Source organism: Tupaia chinensis, unplaced genomic scaffold, assembly GCF_000334495.1.
Source record: "Tupaia chinensis unplaced genomic scaffold, TupChi_1.0 Scaffold140874_1, whole genome shotgun sequence".
NCBI lineage: Eukaryota > Metazoa > Chordata > Mammalia > Scandentia > Tupaiidae > Tupaia > Tupaia belangeri.
This window is the reverse complement of record NW_006200742.1, coordinates 91,348-97,247: the sequence shown is the minus strand read 5'-3', so window position 1 is coordinate 97,247 and position 5,900 is coordinate 91,348.

Below are 5,900 nucleotides of genomic sequence, written 5' to 3'. Positions count from 1 at the left end.
ACATGATATAATGTGGGTAAATATTACTTCACACATTATATCTGGATTTACCAGATTTTCCACAATCAGCATATATTGCCTTTGAAATAAAATAATCAATGATGTTTTTATACATCTACTTATGTACATATTGTTTTTATTTTTTGCCTTTTTTTTTTTTTTTTAGTTTGTGCTATAGGGCACCTGCACTCACCAGAGGGAGACAGAGGGAGAGAGAAGAAGGAAAGAGAGTACTCAGTCCCGAAGGGTGAAAGGGTGATAGCCACATCAAAATCCCTTCTCTTCTAGTCTCTCCTCTTGGAATTTTGGACACACATGCACACATGACTGGCATGACCTTTAAGCTGCTGGTCCAGGATTCAAACTGCATGACTAGACATGTGGGATTGTGCGCCTTTCCCTCCATGCCACCTGCTGGTCCACATGTATATATTATTAACAAAAATCTAATTACCAAGTTAATTTTATATTTTTATCTACTTAGTATTTGAGAATACACTAAATTTGGGCATTCACACTTGCTATTTTGGTGAGGTAGTGTATAAGACAATCGTAGCTAAAGAGCTTACAGTTTACTGGAAGAATTATGAACAATTAAAAAAGCCAACTACACTTAGTCTGAAAGGTAGCATAAAGGAAGATGTCCAGGAACATAAAACAAAATCTCTGAACCTATGTAGAAGGCATTAAAAAATGTTTCTAGGAAGTAGAGGTCACTTCATTGAAACACTAATGTTACAATAGTAACTGCCAAGTGAAAGGGAAAATGGAGGAATCATTGTGATGCGTTAGGACTGTTCAAATAATTTAATATATCTAGGGCTTTTCAGTGAATTTGTGCATCTATGTATGTGTAAAGGGAATAATTACGCATAAGTGGGAAAAGGCAGGATACCAAGATAGGAGGCCAGTAATGTAATCAGGGCTTGAATAATAAAGGACTTTTGAAGTTGTGCTCATATTTAGATTCTGATCTAAGTACAATAGGAGTCAATGAACAGTTCTTAGTTTTTAAAAGAACATGATCAGATTTGTGTGTTTAAAGAGTAGTGCAACTCTGACGTAATATTTAGCCAGAGGAGAAAAGAGAGGAGTTAATGAGACTAGTTAGGAAACAGTTACAGTGTCACATAGGAGGCACTAGTGGTTGAGAATAACTTAGCAGCAACGAAAATGAAAAATAAAATTGGCAAGGCTCGCTAATTATTTGTATTTGAGGAAGAAAATGCACAGTAAAAACTGTCTTTATTTCTGGCTCTGAAAATTGACTGTTATTTGCAGAGGTAGAAAACACAGAAGAGAGGCATTTGGTCGGTGGAGGAGTGAGGGGAAGGTTAAAAGTTCAGTTTAAAACATATAAAGCTTGAGGTGCAAGTGAAATATTTAAGTGAACATGTCCAAAAGGCATATGCATGTGCCTGGGTTAGAGCATTGATGTGGAAGGCATCATGGTATCAGAGAATTCAACTGAAACCACAAAATTGATTCAACCTTCCATGAAAGTACACAGAGTGAGATGGATAAAGCCTGTCACAATTCTAAAAATGTCAAAAAGCATGCTCAGAGGAACCTTTAAAAGGAAATTGAGAGAGAACACCCATAGAGGTAGGATACAAATGAGACAAGCCTCCAAATGCAAAATAAGTTAGTTTTAAAAAGAAATGGTTAAACTGTTAAATACCACTGTAAAGTGAGTAAAAATAGGATGTATCCATCAGTTTTAGCAACAAAAATGATACTGCTTATGTTAGGGCCCACAGGTGGCACAGTGGTTAAGGTTCTGGACTCCCAGGCATGACCAACCATGGTTTGAATTCAGAAATTGACAGCTTGAAACACACCAGGCACGTGTGTGTGAGTGTCCAAATTCCCTAGAGGAGAATGAAGAAGAAGGGATTGAGGCATGACCATCCCTCTGGGGGATTATGTCTCACTCTCTCTCTGTCTCTCTAGAGAGCACATGCAGCCTAAAGCAAAACTCTCTGAAAAAAAAAAAAAAGTATTGCTTATGTTAATTAAAGCAATTACAGTTACATGATAAGAATAGAAGCTCATTGTCCTGGGTCAAGGAATGAGTGGAAAGTGATGATGTGGAAAAAGACTGCATATTACACTTTTTAAAAGTATGGCTATTAAGGAGAAGAGAACGATAAGCCATCAAGTACATGTCTGGGTTAGAGCACTGATATGGAAGCCATGCATGGATATGGAAGGAATAACATCAGCAGAAAGAAAGGGATTTGAAACATGGAAATGGAAAATAAGAGCTAAATTAGAAATCATTTGTCTAGGAACCAGTAGATGGTGTAGGGATTACATTGCTGGACTCCCACACAGCCAACAACAGTTCAAGTCCTGGGCCTGGTGGCTTGAAACTCACACTGGGCATGTCTGTGTGCACGCCCAAGATCTGAGGAAGTGAATAGAAGATCACGGATTGCAGCATGGTCATCCCCCTAGGGGATGATTTCTTACTTTACCTCTCACTGTCTCTGTCTCTCTGTTTCCAGTGAGTACACATGCCCTATGGCAAAAACTTGTAAGAATTTTAAAAAGTTATCATTATAATTTGTCTATAGCATTAAATTATTTTTAAATAATTATTTTATTTAACTTTATTTATTTATTTATTTTTAATTTGACCAGAGAGGGACAGGGGAGGGGGGGAATGAGAAAGCAAGCTGCTAGGTGCCAGGTATGGGACTTGAACCGTAGTTGGACATAGGGGAATCCAGTGTCCTTAACCACCACACCACTTTCTAGCCCCTATAGTGTTGAAATATTAGTATAATTCAAAAGATGTAAGTTAAGCTTAGAGAAAATGATTCGTATTACAAAATATATAACATGAGGGGAAACTCAGAATGACAATTTCTGCACATTCAAACTAGAGAGGGGGAACTCTGTTGTGAGAATTAATAGATAATTGCCACTAGTTTTATCTATACATCAGCTCTAAAAAAGATGGGAGGGGGATGTAGGTGACTGATTCAGAGAACTAAAATTATAAAGTATAAATTTCATCCCCCTCTAAAAAACTCACAATTCTTCTTCAGTTAATACATTTTATTTTAGGGTCAATAGTTTACTTAAGGAAATATTAAAGATAGTGTAATGATTTCTGTGTTTTAATAATTTTTTCTCACTTTAGTTCCTTATTATAACTTCATGTTATCAAAAAGCAAAATATGTCTTTAACCTTACTGACATCCTCTCTTGCTGATAAAACTACCTTGGTTAACAATGTCAGCATTTTTCCTACTTTTCTTTAGGCTTGTTTAGTGGTTTTGCTAGTAAATAATATATTTACTAACTTATGACAAAGCAGCCAATAAAAAAAAATTTGGATTCCTTCTTGAATGTGAAAAAATATGTAGACGATACTTTCACTATAAGATGAGCAATAAGAGAACTTGACAGTGCAGTTATTTCTAAAATTTATTCTAAATATGGAAAATAAAATCCAAATAACTGTAATAATTGAAATTTATATTTGGTTTATTAATTAGTATACATACTGCTAAAATTATACTTGTGTCATACTTATGTCACAGTCAAGCTGTGTTTGACTCTAAGAAGATACAAGTTGTACATTTTTTTATCACTGTATCAGAGAACAAAAAGCAGTTAGAATCTGATCCATTAGCATACTTATTTTTTCTAGAGCAATCTCAAACTCTACAACCAGATATGGAAAAAAGAGGAAAATGAGCAAATATCATCTTAAACAAACTCCCCAACCTGCTGTAGAACACTAAAATAAATAAGTAAAAATAATTATCCTTTGGGAGCTTAGAATCATGTTTTCTAGAAGTGATCTCTTTCAGAATTCATTGGCATGCTGAAACTACCAAAATAGTGCCAAGGAGTTAAATTCCTTCTGTGTATTAAATATGTACATATGCATGTGTATATGTGTGTGTGTATATATGTATAAAATAGATATAAAATTTATGTTTCCTATTGGTTCTTAAAAACTCTTTCATAAAATATGCAAACCTACTTCTCTGCCTAAGACAAGCCCTGGAACTAGAAAAGAGGTAATTCCAGTGTTTTATTCCCTCTTGATTACTACTCTTTTAGAGAGACAAACAGAAGTGCTATAATTGTAGTTTTGAATAGAATTATTTGTTATGAAAATAATTGCTGTTGCATGTAAAGATTTCATCTACTTACTAGAATCTCACTCAACTTGGGCAGGAACTGTTGTCAGTTATGTCCACTGTTTTACCCCAAGAGCATGTAGGACTGCTTGAAAAAGAGTAGTATTCAAAAAACGTTGTTTAATTGTGGGACAGCCACACGGGCATGGTAATTAGAGTGGCTGGATCCCACATGACCAATTGCATGTCTCGGACCTGGCGACTTGAAAAACTTGCTGGGCACATGTGCATGCATGACCAAATTCCTGAGAGGAGAATGGAGAGAATGGAGGAGAAGGGATTGTTGTGCATACCATTCACGCAGAGGAGTTCTCACTTTTCTCTCTCTCTGTCTCTCTCACGTGAATACAATGTTTTTAAAATTGTAGCAAAATTTTTCAAAATTGTTTAAGTAATTGAATTTGCTTCATTAACTAATTTTCATTAAAGTAAGTGCAGACATAGCTTTAATTTTATTAATTAAGGAAAATTTAATGTCATGGTAAGTAAACTCAAAAAAAGAAAAAACTTAGTAAGTAAGAAGTTAATATCCAAACTTGGGTCTCCTAAAAGGAACTTGTAACCTTTGATCTTATTAAACAGGTGTTTTAGCTAAGATACTAGTAGCACAATCTACATGCTTTATCTAATCCTGAGAGATAAATCTTATTACTTCAATTATTTAGGATAAGAAGAGATAATATCCAGAGAAGACACACCTTAGTGAGTTGCCAATTTTGGAATCAAATTCAGAGCTATCAAACTCAAGAAGCTATGATTTCAGATGTGTTTAAATGATTTGGTTAATACGTTCTAAAGATATTTGTGTTATAGGAAGCACATACCCTGTATACCTTAATCTTCCTAATTTGGTAAGCAATATTATACCACTCGATGTTTACTTCTAATTCATCTGGTCCAGCTTATTATGACTGACTAATTTTAGATTAGATTCTGATGACGTGATGACCAAAGATGTCAACCTTTTTACAACTTTTAATCTTCTGTGGTGCTTCTACCTTTTTAAAATTCAAATTATGAAAATTGTATGGAATTAAAAGAAGTGTTGAAACAGACATTTTGTTGCTATTGATATAAAAATGTATGACAGACTTCCCAGTTGTTTCCCTCTGACCTCTTAATGCTTAGTATTTATTCAGCTTCATTTTCTCCCAGGAGAACAAAATATGAGAAAGAAAAAAAAAAAAGACTCTCAAAAAGGAGCCTATCATGGAACATACTGACTGAACAACACCTACATTTGTGCAGAAGACAAAAAATTAGGTGAATGCCACATTACTCATTACCGCCCACAAGGGTCAGATCATTTGTAGCTTAACCCTAGCACAGTGGGTCCATGTGGGGGTGGCTTGGACTCTGCTGCCCCTTTGCCTGAAAAAAGACCCAGGCATGTGGGCATTTCTTTTCCAGGGCAATCACTGGAATTTGGAGAGTTCTCGTTGGCTCCCTACCTAGCACACTTGCACTTACGCTGAACTTAAGTCCACTGAACTTAATGTCAAACTATTAAATTTACAGGATTAACTTGATCATTAAAGGAAGAAAAACAACATATTTCAGCTTGGGGTAGATGAGACAAAATGTGTTTTTCCTCTTCTCTTGCTAGAATAATTTGTAAGTTTAATCATATTTATGACTGCAGAGAAGTTTCTTATGTGTTGCAGATAGGTACATAGAGAGCTATAAGAGTTTTACGTGCCTGGGAAATGAGCAGGCTGGGTTTTTAATTGTTAGGGA